Raw genomic sequence first — 17,872 nt, 5'->3', positions numbered from 1 at the left:
ATTTAATTACAGACAGAGTTAGCCAAAACAGAAAAATATAATAATAATGTCATCATAGATATGTTCATCATTTTAACAGCATAGGTTTCAATAAACAACTAAAATTAAACCAGTAGAAGTGCATGAGTATTACAAGGCGTTTCTTTTCACAGTAATGTTTCATTTTTTAAACCTCCCCACAAATGTTTATGTCTTTATTAAAGACACACAGATTATTGTTACCAGCACAGCAACACTGGTTCAAGTGTTTCCCAGAAATCACAATACAAGCGAGTCATTTAGAAATGAATGAGACTCTCTTTAAGAAAATTTAATCTATATCTACAAAACTGGAATAGAAATATCTTACTAAGACAACACCTGCTTGGTAATGGTCCTACAGTCTTTGATTTCTTGATGAATTGTAGGTGTCAGGATAAAAAAAATACTCTCTCTCTCTCTCTCTCTCTCTCTCTCTCTCTGTGTGTGTGTGTGTGTGTGTGCTTATGGCTTTTTTCCACTTTAGTTTTCTGTTTTGAAGGGTGAAATAGCCATAAAAAAATTAAAGTGAATTTTGAAGAGGAACAAGAGTGCAAGTTTCCCCCAGCTCAGATTGCTTCAGTTAACATTTGAGGTTAATTGGAGTTTGGCTCTAGGGCTCTCTTTTTAACATCTAAACTGGTCCAACCTCTTCTTAATTAGTTTGGCTCAGGAAAAGTAATACTGTCAAGAAGTGAAGAGGCAATGTACAAGAAGGTGTGATCTTGGAATTGAGGGGATTTTCAGTTGTCATGTTTTGTAGTGAGCAACAATTAATCAGCCAATGGATGAGAGAAAGTGTGTCAGGCTGTAAATTCACAACTAACAGAGGGTTATGAATGGTTGCTGTCCACTTTTTCCTGATCTTCCGTCTATTTCTGTCCTATGCTCAGATGTGTTCCACATACAGCAATTAATCCTCTTCCTGGCGGCATCTCTCTAAACAAGAACAGCTGGTTTAGGATGCGCGTAATGGCAAGTCATTAATGGTCAGTTATTCCTTTAGAGAAAGATCAAGTGCACATATGTGTCTGTGCAGAGCATTACCAATATATCTTTGTCAAGGCCTGCTGCAGCTCCTGCTTTCTGGGTTCTGCCCTCAAATCTCTCTATGTGACAAGTCGGCTGCACTACTCACATCTGGTGTAATGGGTTCATCTGTGCCAGTTGCTTCACTGCAAACCTGCAAGCACATTCAAGCATGGCCTGGTTGTTATTAATCCTACCCACCCCATTCCAAATCCTGGCACTAATTTAATTGTTGGCTTATGCACTTTGAAAATTTTGTATAATAATGACCCTGACCCCATAGAAATATTGGAAGCCAGGGACACTCAGGGAGGGGTGTGTGGGAGTCATCCAGTATTACAGACTGCAGGTGATTGTCACTCAGGAGCACATAGCTTCCTTCTTGAGTGATAATGTTTTTGAATGGGGCAGTACACTGGCTATGTATGCCAACAGTGAGAATCCCTTTGCTTAAAAGATAAGGAGAAAAAAAAGATAACCTAGGCTGAGAACACTGTTGTAGTTATTATGGGGTTTAAAAAGTAAATGATGGAAATCTTTATTAAGGATTTATTTTAAACGATGGCTTATATATTAAATGAGAACTGTAAAGCTCAATTGCTTATGTTTTATGTGTTTGCTTCAGACATTTTTTCTTGCTTTGTACTATTTGCAATGACTTAGGGCTACAACCAATAAATATTTATTGATTGGGGGGGGGAAAGCAACAAATGCTCTTAAAGTACACTGTTGTTTTGTAATTTCAAAATAAATATCTTCAAGAATAGAGCCTCTGTACCCTACTGAAATCTCCTTGTACCCTCCCCATCCCTACCAACAGTGGAGGCTGGTGGCTCTGATTCTAGGAGAGCGCTTTTAAAGTTCAGAGTAAAACCCAGAGTGGATTCACTGCCCCGCTGACATTGGAGCCACCAGCCTCCACTGCCTACTGAATTGTAAAAAAATCACTTGGGGAGTGAAATAAGACCAGAAAAATTCTGCAGAATCAGACCAACGGTCAATTTAGCCCAGGAACTTGTGGCCCTCTAGATCAGCCTTTCCCAACCAGTGTGCCTCCAGATGTTGTTGGACCACAACTCCCATCAGCCTTAGCCAGCATTGCCAATGGTCAAGAAAGATGGGAATTGTGGTCCAACAACATCTGGAGGCACACTGGTTGGGAAAGGCTGCTCTAGATGTTATTGGATTCCGACTCCCCAGACCAGCCAGCAATAGTCAGGGGTGATGGGCATCGCAAGCTAACATCTGGAATGTCCAACATGCTGGTTTTCACATGCTTTTGGGAAGCCCACAAGGAGGGCATGAAGACAAATGTGCTATGGAAAGATATTGATACTATTAGTTAGGCTTTTTAAACAGGTGCAACTTCACTGGATGTCTATGAGGTATGTGGTCTGTTTCCATCTGTCCTTGTTCTTGAAATATTTTAACTTATTGCCTCAAATTTTGAAATCCTGTAGTAGACAGATGGTAGAGAAAGAATGTAACACCATCGGTCAGTAGTCAGTTATGTATCGCTGTCCTTGCAGGAGAGGGTGGAGAGAAATTTTCATAAAAAGGAAAGTCTTGGATTTAGTTGGAAGGGGACCAATGCTTGCAGATAAAAATAAAGATGACACTTGCATCACTGACAGGACCATGGACCTGAGCAATGATGACAATAGCTAATCCTGCCTTCTCAGTATTGCTCGATAACAGTTTGTGCTGCTGTTAAGATGAACAGGGACAGCATAGCCACCAGAACAAATTTAAAATGTGCCGCATGGGTGGCTGATTTTCTCCTCTGCCAGTCAGCAGGAGAGAAAGAAAGACTTTTTTCTACTGCTCTGAAATTCTAGCCTGAATCACTCAACCACACATTAATTTTCAGAATGTAAATTATCCTTCTGATGAGTGGTCTGTGATTGTGGGGTCTGCTAAGCGTCATCTTTGTGGCAGGAAAGGATAATCTCTCTTTCTCCTCTGCCCCCCCTCTGTCTTTTGGCTTTAATCATGATAAATCTATTCTAATGTGCTTCATAAAACAGACAATGCACTCCTAATCTACCATGATCTGGGCTCTGGCATCACTAAGACCAACCTGCTCGTTGTTTTGCAGAATGCAGAGTTAATATGCTCCCTTCCCTTTGTTATGGAGTGGAGTCCCTCCCCCCCCCCCCTCTCACACACACAACTTCAAAGCTAGCAATTGAAAACTGCAACTTTTAAAATAGTAAATGTGCTTAAAATGCTTTTAAAAAAAATAAACACAGGTGACACATTGCTTGCAACCTCTCTTCCTCTTTAAACACAAACATGTGACAATTGTATCCTTTTTATGATCTGGTTGGGCTGTGGAGAGAAGGAAAGAAACACATCCGCATGGCTTGAGCTGTGTATGAACCATACACAGAACCAGGGCAAGGGGAGTATTTTTCTTGTTGATGTTTTTGTGATGTGGGGTCAGTTCTGCTTTTACTTCCTTACTTTCTGCTCCTGCCCCAGTTTTAAACATGCTGCCCAGGGTCTGATTCATTTATGGTCATACCTCCCACCCACCCCTGCCCAGATGGCTGGTTATTCAAAGACAGGATTTGTTCAAGTTTTTTTTTAAAGTTATTTAAACTTGTTTTGGTTACACTCTGAAATCTGCTGCCAGGGGGTGGGGACGTTGTGGAAGTATATTTTTATTTTATTTACATACCACTTAATCATTCACATTTCCAAGTGGTGTCATAATGGTCAGCCAATCAGCATTGTGTACAGCCCTGCTCTCAGAAGGGAGGGGAATAACTTCATGTTGAAATAGAGGTTGTCCTACTACCTCTGTGCAAATTTAGGGATTAAAATATTGCACTAGGGTCCAAACCAGATGAGAAGACATTATATATGTGTCAGAAATGTGGTGAGTGTGCTTCCCCAGATGGGACACTACTTCAATTATGCCTCTCTGTAGACATCCTTATCCTAGTCAATTGCCTTTCAGCTTTGCTCTTTTGAGATTCTTTTCCATTACTGACTGGAATTTTCCTAAGGCAGTGTCTTCCAAACTTTTGATACCCGGGGAACAATTTTTTTCTAGATTAAAATTGAATGTTCAGTTATACACATCTAAATAAATACATTGGGCAGTAGGGATGGGTGAGAATTTTGATTCAGTTCTCATTTCAAGCAGAATGTATCAAATTCACAATTTCCGAAACAATATGAGAACTGAAACACAGCCATCCTTCGAAATTTGCATTTATTAAAATTTTGGGATGCAATTTGCCAACTAAACAACATTTATAAAAATGCATACGTTAGGGGAAAGTGTGCATAAAACATGAAATGGTGAAAAATGGCTTGCAAAAATGTGTACTTTGTCAAAAGTGCCTACAAAAATGTGTTTATTTGTAGAAATTCACACTAAAATGGTGGAGAATTTTCATGAGGATTTTTTTAAATTTGCACATTGCTGCAGAAATGTAGAGAACTGAATTTAACATTGGAAAAATGACAAACTGAGAGAACCAAAATTGACAGTTCTTTTCATCCCTACTGGGCAGTGATCCTTCTTGCAACTGTCCCAATATAGCTTCAGTGTCTCACCCTCCTCTTTGCATGGCAACTGCTAAGATTCTCTCTTCTGTACAACTATTAAAAGTATAGGCACCCTATCCTCTCTTGCACTTGTCCATTCTGTTTGCCGCAGTCACTTAGGGATGAGGCTACAGCTAGCCACTAGGCTTTCGCACAATGCTTCAAGGATTTCCCCCATTTTTGTCAACTGTAGTGGAGGGTATGCCACTGTTCTCATCATGTCCTTCCTGCCTTCCTCAAGATTATATTATGCTGAAGTCTGAGTCAGATTTTTCTCTCCCCCCCCACATACCGAAGCTGAAGCTGTGACCCTTCTGTAGTTCATATCTGACAGCCAATTCACACCTATATGTTCAGCACTCAATATGTTACCACTCAATGACTCACACTTAGGAATGGAAAGATGTGTCAATTTCGGTTCTCTCAGTTTCTCACTTTTCTAATGCTAAATACAGTTCTCTACATTTCTGCAGCATTCTGCAATTTTTTTAAAAAAAAAATCCTCATGAAAATTCTCCACCATTTTTGTGCAAATTTCTCCAAATAAACATATTTTTGTAGGCAGTTTTGACAAAGGCACACATTTTTGCAAGCCATTTCTCATGTCATCATGCCTTTTCGCATGTTATTTTCACTCATATATTCATTCTTGAGGCCATGTGCCCGCCGGGTTTCCGTTACGCACAGCAGCCGAGGGTAGGAAGGCGGGGAGGGGGAGTGGCAGTCATCTATCGGGAGTCTTTAGTTTTCACCAGACCTCCTCTTCACAGGACTAAGTTTGTTGACTGCATGTACTGGAGGTTGGGCCCGAAGGGCAGTTTGGGGATCCTGCTTGTGTACCGCCCACCCCACTGCACAGCAGGCTCCCTGGCCGAGGTGCTGGAGGTGGTCTCGGCTGTACGGGCGTTGTCCCCAGAATTATTAGTGCTGGGTGACTTCAACGTGCATGCCGAGATCACTCTCACTGGAGCCCCTCGGGATTTCCGGGAAACCATGGCTTCCTGGGAACTGCACCTTAGTAACATTGGGCCCACCCATGTAGCCGGTCATGCTCTCGACCTTATGTTTGTCCTGGGAGGGGAAGGAAGTGCTCTGAAATTGGGGGTGGTTTCTTCCACCCCTGTGTCATGGTCAGATCACTACCTGGTGAACATAGACTTCTCGATGCCACACACCCTCCGCAGGGGTAAAGGACCTATTAGAATGGTCCGCCCCAGGCGCCTGATGGATCCACAAGGATTCCTGACTGCGCTTGGGGAATTGGAACCTGCTGAAGGCTGCCCGGTCGATACCCTGATGATTGAGTGGAATGAGGGAATCACCAGAGCAATGGACCGGGTGGCTCCGAAACGTCCTCTCCCCCTGAATAGAACTCAGTTAGCACCATGGTATACACCATGGTTGCGTAATCTGAGACAGGAGGTGAGACGACTAGAACGCCGGTGGCGGAAATCACGTTCCGAAGATGTCCGGACACAGGTTAGAGCAGCAGTAGCTGCCTATCAAGTGGCAGTGAAGGCAGAAAAGAAGAGGTTCTTTGCTGCCTCCATTGCGTCTGCAGAGTGCTGTCCCAGGAGGTTGTTCCAAGTGGTCCAAAGCCTGGTCGGTCCAGTTGCTCAGGAACCCTTGGAACAGTCAAAAGCCTCCTGTGACAAATTAGCAAAGCACTTTGCTGACAAAATCGAACACTTACGGAGCCTGATCCCGTACGCCGTGGATACAGTGGATGAACCAGAGTTGACCAGCTGCAAGCCGGTCGAATGGGATCGGTTTCGGCCTCTCCTTTCTGAGGATGTGGACAAGGTGCTCTCAACTGTGAAGCCTACCACATGTCTAAATGACCCTTGCCCGTCGTGGCTCCTTATGAGCTGCAAAGAGAAATTGGGCAAGGGGATTAAGGCGGTGGTTAATGCATCCCTGGAGGAGGGTGTAATGCCATTAGCCCTCAAGGAGGCAATTGTAAAGCCCATCTTAAAGAAGCCCTCCTTGGATCCCCAAGTTCTGAACAACTTTCGCCCAATCTCAAATTTACCATTCTTGGGCAAGGTCATTGAGCGAGTGGTGGCTAATCAGCTGTCGACACACTTGGATGAAATGGATTATTTGGATCCATACCAATCGGGTTTCAGGACTGGACATGGTACTGAAACAGCCTTGGTCGCTCTGGTGGATGATATGAGGAGGGCATTAGATAGGGGAGAATTCACCTTTCTTGTCCTCCTTGATCTCTCAGCGGCTTTTGATACTGTTGACCACAGTATCCTTTTACATCGCTTGGAGGGGTTGGGAATAGGGGGCACTGTATTGCAGTGGTTCCGTTCCTTCCTCTCCGATAGGCATCAACAGGTAGCATTGGGGGAAGAGGTTTCAGACCCTTGGCCTCTCAATTGTGGTGTGCCACAGGGCTCTATCCTCTCTCCCATGCTATTTAATATCTATATGAAGCCGCTGGGGACAATCATTAGGAGATTTGGGCTGCAGTGTCACCAATATGCGGATGACACTCAGCTCTATCTCTCGTTTAAATCCTCACCAGAGTTGGCTGTGGAGACCTTGTCCAAGTGCCTGGAATCCGTGAGTGGATGGATGGGAAGGAACAGGCTGAAGCTGAATCCCGATAAGACCAAGGTGCTACTCGTGGGAGACAGAGGAAGGTTGGAAGATATTGACTTGATGTTCGACGGGGTGAGATTGCCCCTAAAGGACCAGGTCCGCAGCCTTGGGGTTGTTCTTGATTCCAAGCTGTCCATGGAGGCTCAGATCTCGGCAGTGAGTCGGGCAGCTTGGTATCAATTACACCTCATACGTAGACTGCAACCATACCTTCCTGTTCACCTGCTCCCATTGGTGGTACATGCCCCGGTCACCTCTCGTTTGGATTACTGTAATGCGCTCTACGTGGGGCTACCCTTGAAAACGGTCCGGAAATTACAACTTATACAAAATGCGGCGGCTCGACTACTTACAAACTGTCACCGCCGGGAGCATATTACTCCAGTGCTGTTCGATCTGCACTGGCTCCCAGTTGTTTTCCGGGCCCAATTCAAGGTGTTGGTATTAACCTTTAAATCCCTATACGGTCTCGGCCCAGTTTATCTGATGGAGCGCCTCCAACGCCACCAATTATGCCGCCCCACAAGATCAGCCACACAGGGCCTTCTCTCAGTCCCGCCAACTAAAACAGCTAGGTTGGTGGGGACGAGAGAGAGGGCATTCTCAGTGGCGGCCCCCACTCTCTGGAACTCCCTCCCGTATGATCTTCGGCATGCCCCTTCCCTGAATGTATTCCAACAGGCCTTGAAGACCTGGCTTTTCAGACAGGCCTTTGGGACTTCCGGGGAGGGTTAATCACTATGATAAATTGCCTAGTACTCTGAACTGTCATTGTTTATAGTTTTATAGTTTTATCGTTGTATTGTTTTATTATGATGTATTTTATTGAAACAAAGATGTACGTCGCCTAGAGTGGCCATTGGCCAGATAGGCGACACAGAAATTAAATTATTATTATTATTATTATTATTATTATTCACACTTCCCCTAATATATATGCATTTTTATAAATATTGTTTAGTTGGTGAACTGCATCCCAAAATTCTAATAAATGCTAATTCCAAAGGATGGCTATGTTTTGGTTCTCATATTGTTTCAGAAATTGCGAATTTGATAAATTCTGCTTGAAATGCGAACTGAATCAAAATTCTCACCCATCCCTACTCACATCTGCATGTAGAGTTGCTAACCAATCAGAATGTTACAGGCTTGGCTAGTGGAGAGCTTTTGGCCCTCCAGATATTGCTGAACTACAACTCCCATCATCCCTGGCAGGGGTATCACTAAGGGGGTGCGGGGGGTGTGGGCCGCACCCGGGTGACACCATGAGAGGGGTGACACCCAGAGCTGCCCCGCCCCTAGGCACCAGGAAGCGGGTCAGCCGAGTGGCTGATTCTTCCGCAACCCAGCCTCTTAGCTTGTCGGTGCTCCAGCTTCGGGGGCCTGGGGGGAGTCCAGGGCTAAGGAGGAGCCGGCCCGGCCTGGCCTGGCCTCCACCACCACTGCCTCTTCGCGGCTCCTGCTGAGGCTGCCAGGCTGCTTGGGCACTGTCTCGGGAGTGGGCAGGGCCAGGCGCGGTTGCTAGGAGACGGCGCCTGAGCGGCCTGGCAGCCTCAGCAGGAGCCACGAAGAGGCGGTGGGGGTGGAGGCCAGGCCAGGCCAGGCCGGGCTGGCTCCTCCTTAGCCCTGGAGCCGGTTCCCCTGCTCCGGAAAGGACACCCCACTTCACCCCTCATGCTGTGGGGGCCGCTGGGCAGGAGCAGCCATGATGGCCCCCCCCAGGCAGAGCCGCCACCGCCACTGCTGAGCCGAGGGAGAGATGGGTGAGGAGGAGCGGGAACGCGGGGCTCTGGGCAGCAGAGCGGGTGAAATATTTAATGGAGGGGTGAGAATTCCAGATATTTCTGGGGCTTAAAATGGCTTTTAAAAATGGATTGGACTGATTAATGGGTGGAAATTGCAAAAAAGCAGATTTCTGCTGAACGTTAGGAGGAACAAATGGATGGTAAGAGTTGTTCAACAGTAACAGACTGTCTCAGGAGGTGGTGGACTCTTCTTTGCTGAAGGTATTTAAGCAGAGGCTGGATGGCCATCTGTCAGGGATGTTGTAGTTGCATCCTGCATTGGAGCAGGAGGTTGGACTAGATGGATATTCATCAACTTTGGGTCACCTGATAGTGTGGGTCTACATAATGTCCATCAATTTTTGCCAGTGATCAGGAATGGAATTGTAAGTCAACAATATCTGAGGAACCAAGGTTGAAGAATGCTGGACCATATTATGTCCAAGGTCCCTTCCATATCTATGATTCTAATGCACGAATAGGTATTTTGTACAGCTATTAGCTGTCACAGCTATACAGAATCTCCTAGTTCATAGGTTAGTATTTCTCTAAAAGATATGTGTGTTTGTGTGTGTGTGATCCATTCATCCTACAGTCTTCCTGAAAACGTCTGTCTGCTTTCTATGGAAAACAAGGTGTGCATTAGATGGGTTTTTGCCTTGATCCTTCAGGACTGTTGAGTAACTGGTGTTTCACAGACATGCTTAACTGAGGAATGTAATGATAGCCACCGGTTTACAGTGCAATCCCAACCATGTCTACCTGGAAGTCAAATTGAATTCATTGGGTTAACTCTTAGGTAAATGAGATTAGGATTGCAGCCACAGATGGACAAGCAACAGAGGAAAGATATCACCTTTGTCTCCTGTCTACAATTGTCCCAGAAGCTGTGACTGATGGAACTTTGATCTGGCTTGATGAAACCTGGATCTTATTCAGCTCTTGTATTGACTGCCCACATATTGGCCTATAACTAAGCAGCACCTCTGCATGATGGCTCTTTAAAACATGCAAAGAAACCTCTTGGATGATCTAGTGATAGTCCAACATAATATTTGTAATAGCAGCCAATCATATGTCTTTTGGAAGCTTACAAGCCATAAAGGCAGCAATCTTCCCCTTGTTTGTCCCTAACATACTGTAGTCTTAAAATATGCTGCTTCTACATGGGGTGTCTATTTAGATCTATTCAACAGCTATGAGTCAAGATATCTATAATCCATGCATTTGTTTAATGTTTTAAAACCATGTAAACTAGTGGTCTTATCATCTCATCTTGTGACATTACTTCATCCTGGAGTAATGAATCTAATCAGTTAAATTCTGGAAATAAATGTTTTATTTTGTCAGTCCTGATGGTATTGCCAGGTGTCTTTGTTGAACAGTGCTGGATTTTAGAATTATGGGAGAATGAGAAAAAAAATCTTGTCTCCATTCATAATTTTTACTAACCTCCATGACAGGTCTCTCTTTCTTTCTAAACTAAGTTCCACATGCTTGTCTTTCCTTTTGAGGAACTTGCTTCAACCTGAATACTTTGAACATTTCAGTCCTACGGTGTCCTTTCCGAGATGGGGTGACCAGTGCACAGTATTTCCAATGTACATTTCTATAAAGATGTTGTGATGCTATTCATTTTGTTTTCAGTTGCTTCCCTAACTATTCCAAACAAGATGGTGTGCATGGTGCCCCTGTCCTCATTTTATCCTCCCAACAACCCTGTAAAGTAGGCTTGCCCACTGTGAGAACACGATGCTGGACTAGATGGGCCTTTGGTCTGATCCAGCAGCCAGGCTCTTTGTATGTTCTCTCCCCCCCCCGCCACTCCTAGTTTAATTTTATTCCTCCATAAGAATCTGTTTCCACCTTTTAACAGTTTATTTAAATAATAATAATAATAATAATAATAATAACGACAACAACAAAAATAACAATAGCTGGAAACTCTGCTGCAACTCCATCCCCTTTGCTGTAGGACTTCCTCCCAAGCCCACCAAAAGTTGGGTATCCTTCTCGGAGAAAAGAAGGGGGGGAAAGCACACTGCACATGAACAGAGGAACTATTGTTTGTTTTTGTTTGTTTTCTCACATATAGGGGAAAGGGGTGAGTCTTGCTGATGACAACAGGTCCTGGGGTTTAGTTCTGGTGTGCCTCAAATCAAGCCCCCTTTATGATCCCACTGCCCCATAGAAAGGTGATCACATCCAGGCTTCAGACTGTTATGAAGTTCATTCATTCCTAGTGCAATCAGAGTTATGTCTGGGATCTTTAATGAGGCATTAGAGAGCCTGTTTCCATTGCCAGGGGACCCAGCCCTGGAATAAAGGAAGACAGTGCCTCTGAGCATGTACAAGCTGCTGTACTGCAGCCCCACTGTGTATTTCTAACATTAGAAAGTGGGGCGGGGGGCTTCACATTAGTCTGAGGTCAGAAAATGTGTCTGTTCAGAAATTAATGCCTGCCTTTGTCGTGCTGTCTGTTAACCCCTAACAGACATGAGTGTCTTAAGCATGAGTGAGTGTGCAAGTTTATAAGGGATTGTTCATTTTCCTTCTTCATTTTCTTTCCTTTTGTTGATTTTTTCCCCACATATGCAACCCTTGGGCAGCGCATTGCTAGAACTGTATTGGTGGGAGCAGGAGCTTCCGTTGCATTCTTGTTGTAGGTAGAGTGGGGAGCAGAGCCCCATATGCCAAGCCCCACAGACTTTGCCCTGGTGATTTGCCTGATACGGGAAAAGCATTGCGGTCATTGTCCCTCTCTTATTTAAAGCAAGTTCCCTTTTTCTGAAGGCCCCTGCACTGTCATCATATCTGTAGAACTGTTGTCATACCTGCAGAACCAGCAGAACAGTGAGTGCTTTTCTACCCTATATCTCAGTGGTAGGCTGAGCATGTGCTTTGCATGCAGAAGGTCCTGGGTTCAATCTTTTGCATGTCCTTGTGAAAGGGAACAAATATTCTAGGTTGTTTGTGTGACGATCCCACAGGTGGCTCTGTGTGTGTGTGTGTGTATGGAGTCTTTCCAACAACCCTTTTTATTGTGCAGGGATATTCTATCATGACACATGTAACAGTAAAGTTTAATGTTAAAATGAACATAATTTTGATGTAGTTCTTAAACGTTTTTACTTTGAATTCTATTGTTTTCTTACCGAATTTTCACTTTAACCACATGAAACTATGTATAAATGTAAATACATTTAGGCTGTTCGTATGATATTGTAATTTAATGGTGTAATTTTAATTTTGCTAGTTGTTTATGTCACTACTATTGCCATTACATTCAGTGACATACGGGAATTATGATTTACGAGTAACATTAGTACAAAAAACATTACTAAGGATTCTGTATGGTCTGGTACGGGAGGGGGTCCATGGGGGTGACACCATGAGTTACCGCACCAGGTGACACCAACCCTAGTGACACCACTGATCCCTGGCCATAGCCATGCTTTCTATGGCCAATGGGAGTTGTAGTTCAGCAACATCTGGAGGGTGAAAGATTCCTCACACCAGGACTAGAATTTTACTATGAATTATGTCACTGAAGATCTAAGAGAACTGTCTTTTGTCCTAAATCTTAGCATCCTCCCCCCAAATGTTTTTGCATCTTCCTGATTGGGGATACGCAGAAGAGTACAAGCTGTTGGGATGGGAAGAGGCCTCTCAATCCAGGTTCCCAGCAGTCACTTGCCTCTGGCACCATCCACTCTGTTTCCACTGCAAGCCTGCCTGCCTGCCTGTGCCCTGTACTTCAGGGATACTATAAAGGCTAGAGGTGGCCAATGTGTTATCCTCTGGATGATGTGACTGCAACTCTCATAATCCCTGATTATCAGCCACACTAGCTGGGACTAAAGAGAGTTGTGGTCTGAACTGTCTGGAGGACACCACATTGGCTACCCCTGATCAAGGCTGTGGTTCCAGTTGCCTGAGAACTCAGTCAACTGACCCCCAAAGACTAATCTTTTCCACCAGACCCTATAAAGTTCTAGCTTCCTTCTCAGTGACTTGTTTCTTCTGTAAGTACATTGCCTAGCTAAGTGCCTGCTCCCTTTCTCTGAATGGTGCCTTGGATCTTGACCCCTGCTTGGTTTTGACTATAGACCTACTTCTCACTCTCCTAACACTTTATTGCTGCCTTGGATCTTAATCCCTGCCTCTTTGGACCATAGAACTGCTTCAGGTCCAATTGGCTTGACAAACACACCCCTTTCCAGTTCTGGAGCCTGAGTCCTGGAGTCTGTCAGGGTCAGCTTTTAAATAATTGGGAACCACAATAATGGAAGAAGAGGTGTATATGTGGAAGAATAGGTGCAAATCTACCAGTCAGTTCAAGGAGCAGAGTAAGAACCAAACTAATTATTGTGCTGTTTTAAATTGTTTTTGTGCAATTTTATAATTGTGAGCTGCCCTGGGCCCTTTGAGGCAGATTATATGTTTTAAACAGTAAACAAACAAAAAGCAGGTTATATTTTTCCTCAGAATTGTATCACATAATTATATGACAAAAAATAGCTGTTTAAAGAAAGGGAATGAATTACCATAAAATAACTGGACACTCTTTGGGACTTTTCCTTTTCCTGAATTCACTCTTGTGCCAAACAAATTAAACCAGCATAGTGAAAGTAGTTGCTGTGCAGAGGAGATATACTGAGATTTAACATCTGTCAACCAAGCACTCTCATTAATATCAAATTAATTGTTTCTGGAACAGGAGTAATGGTTTCTGGACCTTTAATCCAGATGAGCGAAGCAGGAAAGTTTAAGAACCCCCAAAGCTCCAGTGATACAGGATGAAAATGGTCTTTGCAGGAGTTTAGTTCTGTTATTTGGTTTCATCGCATGAAATCTCACCGCTACGCATTAAGATTCTAACTGACTCTGTTCTGAACTACATTTAGTCACCTGGCTTGCTTCTTCTTTGTATTCTTAGCTGTTTCTTACACATGTCACTCAAAGTAGTTTATTCTTTTCTTCTAACTGCACCATGGCCTTTAATGTATAACTAGGATCCTAATGGATCAGAGGTATGAACAGAGCTGGGCTCACCCACTAGCCTATGACAGATTGTAGCCATAGCCACAAGCTCAAGCTATTATCCAGTTTCTTTTACGCCAAGAAGGTAAGCATAGATGCCCTTTTCTTAGTATTCATGGCATGTTTTTCATTCCCATGACAACAATGAAGCCAATGATGTTGCAGCCTGTCCAACAGCTTAGCTGCAGCCTTATTGTGCAACCAAACCACATGTTACAAAAGTAATCAGTAATCTACCACTTTTCTGAGATCTTATCTGATGAGGATCTGCAGCAGGGAACTACATGCTCTTCAAACCTATTTGTCAGAATGCATGTGGCAAAAATTGGAACTTTGTGCAAAGTGTATGATTCAGTCATTTGACATTTTTCAGGTTGACTGAAGACGTTTGCTACATTTATTTGAAATCTCAATACACTATCCACATTCACACATTAAGCACAACAGGAAGAAACTCTTCTCTTTGCTACACACAAGCAAAAATGCAAGGAGATGCTATCTATAGATGATGCCACACATGTGTGGGGGCAAGTCCTTGCAAGCATAAAGGGCAAGCTCTAGCTCTGGAATTGCCTGGATGGGAATTCCTCTCTACACATCTTTCCTTCCTTTCCACTGACTCTGTGCCCCTCCTATTGTCTCTCCATCCCTGCTTGGACCAGGAGCCTCTGCTGCTGCTTTCACTTCAGCCCAAGGACAGGAGAAGGGGAAGGACAAGTAACCACCCCTTTCTCTTGAAATCAGTGGCAGCTGTTGGCTCCATGTCAGTAGGGCAGTTGAATCCGCTCTGGGTTTTAGTCCAAACTTTTAAGGAGCTGACCAAGGCACTTCAGCTCCTTGAAAGGTTGGACTAAAAGTCGGACTGGATTCCACTGCCCCTCAGACATGGAGCCCCCAGCTGCCACCGCTTGAAATGTTGCTAGTTTTAGAGATATTAGGAGAAGCAGTAGTTGCACAGAGATATAAAGAGAAGAGCTCTAAGCAGCCAGCTTTCAAGTGCTACTGGTGGGTTATAATGGATCACTAAGAGATGCATAGCAGCCGTGGTGAAGGACAACCAGAAGTGTCCCTTCCAGGGCCAACACCCGGGACAAACATTCAGTTTGTTCAATGTGTGGGTCTACCCTTCATTTATATAGTTTGTGTGATGATGTTTAGATCAATAATCTCATTTGTCTGCAGCAATGAGAAGAAACACATTTTATTCATATAGATCAGCCTTTCCCAACCAGTGTGCCTCCAGATGTTGTTGGACCACAACTCCCATCTTCCTGACCATTGGCAATGCTGGCTGAGGCTGATGGGAGTTGTGGTCCAACAACATCTGGAGGCACACTGGTTGGGAAAGGCTGATATAGATGCTTGGTCTCACGTTGTCTATGACAACCTTTTCCAACCTGGTGCCCTCCAGATGTTTTGGACTACAGCTCCAATCATCCCTAGCCAACATAGTTTTGGACTACAGCTCCCATCAGTTCCAGTCAGCACAGCCATGCTGCTGGGGATGATGGGAGTTGTATTCCAAAACATCTGGAGGGCACCAAGTTGGTGAACATAGTCTATGTCTATGAACATAGCAATATGCTAATTATTTGCCTATAATTTTAGTAATTTGTGTGACTGTGAACAAGTGCAATAAGGAGTAGGTATGCCTATAGCTTTCACAGTGTTACAACTAACATTTACAATACAATGTATTCCTATCCATGTCTACTCAGAAGTAAATCTCACTGAGTTGAAATTAATCAGGCTTACTCTCAAATAAGTGTGTATATCGTTGTGGTCTGTTTGCTCAAAGATGCCCTTGAACTTCAGCACCCCACACTGGACAGCTTGGCAAACCATCTTTAGATGGCCTTAATTATTTAGGCTAGGGATGTTGAAGATAGGCAGATTCCTGTTTTACATATTTCATATGGAACATCTGACATGTATCCTTGTTGAATTTGCTAGAACATATAAGAGACCCATTATGGTGTATTGGCTAGACTGCTGGGGATTTTGGACATGAGAACCCGGGGTTCAAATGCTATCACAGATATGAAGCTCTGTGGGCAGGTTACTGTCTCTTAGCCTGCACTAACATGGTTGTTGGAACTCCTTGGATAAAGAGAAGTAAGATGTTAAAAATAAGTTCATGAATAGTAAAATAAAAGTCAATATAAACAGGGGACCTAGTCTTATTTGTAAAGAGCCATGACATTAATAGGTAGGTTTGAAAGTTTATATTTTTATTTTTTAACCACACACCACCGTTGATTCATGGACATTCTTTCAAAATTAAACTTTACATGTAGACATCTGAATGGCAGAATCCAAAGTTAAAATTTTGAATTCTGAATTGTATTACAACCATGTGTACACTATGGATGCATGTATTGGCACTGTGATATTTTCGCTAATGTTTTTCTAATACTCCCTAGCACTGTTCATGTTCCCCCCTTATTTTGTTAATGTTGCTGCACACACTGAGCTGACATTTTCAGTGAACAATTTATAAAAAAGGTCTAAGATTTCTTGGTTTGTGGTAAGAGCAAATTCACGACTCAGCATTTTGTATGTATGGTTATTTTTTCTAATGTAAATTGCATTACACTTATCAACACTGAATTTCATCATTTTATTGCCCAGGCACCTAGCTTTGCAAGACCCTTTAGTAATTCTTGATATTCTGCTTCTGACTTGACTATTTCATTAATTTTGCATACTCTACAGATGTTACCAGCTTGCAATTCACTTTCCTGCTCTCATTGCTCATCTATATATTAAATAATGGAGGTCCCAATACAGAACCTTGGAGCCAGTCCCATAGCTGGGGGGGGGAATGGGGGCACCCCCTTAGAGCTGTCCTTTAACCCCCCTCCATGATTTTTTTGGAAATTGCATAATTTGTGACATGACAGACAATGACAGCCTCCAATTAAAGAATGACAGCTTGTTTAAGAAAAGGAGCAGTTTAAGAACAGGACCCTCTGAGGCAAGGCGAGTGTACAACAAAAGCTTCATCTGGAAGACCCGAAAAAGTGTGCTCACTCAAGATTTTCCCTGACTGAGGATAGATTTTTCATGCTCTCAATCACCCTATAAGTAAGTGATCCTGGAAAAAACAGCCAGTACAACAACATGACCCTTGAAGAGTTAAATATCAGAATTTTGTATTATGGGCTAGAGTTAGACTCCACCCCTTGGACTTTCCTTTGCTTGGCTTTTCAGTTTCAATTTCTGATGTATTCTCTACTACCCAGTCAGCAATTGTTTGCCTGCAGTAAGCAGTAAGAGTTTGTTTGTTCTGCAGTTATTATGAGTAGAGCAAGACTGGGTGCTTATTGCTAAAGAGGGAAATAAAGAGATAACTTAAAGTGATATGAAAAAAAGTGGCTACTGTAAGTTACCCATAGTAGCCGTTTTTTCTTTTTCTTGAATACTTGATGGCCAAAGATGAAAATAGCCCTACAGGAACAGAAACACTACCATGCACGCTACAGTTAGCTGGCTGGCCGGCCACCTAGGCTGTAATTCAGGCCTAATTTCTGATCTGCCCGATAGGAACAGCTCAACATGAGGCCTTTTCGGGGTTCAATAATTCACAAGCATGTAGCAAATTTGGTTTCTCTTGCATTTGAAAAAGGACAGTTAACCTTAATTTTGATTTAAAAAGTTATGTTCATTTTAGATAAAACAGAAAGCTGCAACTGTTCTAAAGTATGATTGTTAGTTGCTATGCATTTTTTTCTTATGGAAAAGGTGTATCGTGAACCTGTCATTCAGGAAGTTTTCTTGCATGTTTACCAAGCATTTTTATAAGTTTACAAAAAAAAGTCTGT

At 43.3% G+C, this 17,872-nt stretch overlaps 2 protein-coding genes across 7 annotated transcripts in view; one reads left to right on the top strand and one right to left on the bottom strand.

The window, feature by feature from the left end:
• The window catches only part of ENTHD1 (ENTH domain containing 1), a 160,576-nt gene that overhangs the window by 70,208 nt on the left and 72,496 nt on the right, over nucleotides 1–17,872 (top strand). Inside the window, exon 1 of one of the 2 annotated variants that reach the window (XM_061639191.1) lies at nucleotides 11,802–11,858. The exons of the other annotated variant lie outside the window; for it this stretch is intronic. The gene's annotated coding sequence lies outside the window, so the exon portion shown is untranslated. Of the gene's footprint in view, nucleotides 1–11,801; nucleotides 11,859–17,872 lie in introns of those variants that run through there. 2 annotated transcript variants of the gene reach the window in all.
• The window catches only part of GRAP2 (GRB2 related adaptor protein 2), a 100,873-nt gene that overhangs the window by 67,573 nt on the left and 15,428 nt on the right, over nucleotides 1–17,872 (bottom strand). The window lies entirely within an intron of this gene.

The sequence above is a fragment of the Rhineura floridana genome, chromosome 8, assembly GCF_030035675.1.
Source record: "Rhineura floridana isolate rRhiFlo1 chromosome 8, rRhiFlo1.hap2, whole genome shotgun sequence".
Taxonomy (NCBI): Eukaryota; Metazoa; Chordata; class Lepidosauria; order Squamata; family Rhineuridae; genus Rhineura; species Rhineura floridana.
The sequence above is the reverse complement of the archived record's forward strand: the minus strand, read 5'-3'. Positions and strand labels throughout refer to the sequence as shown.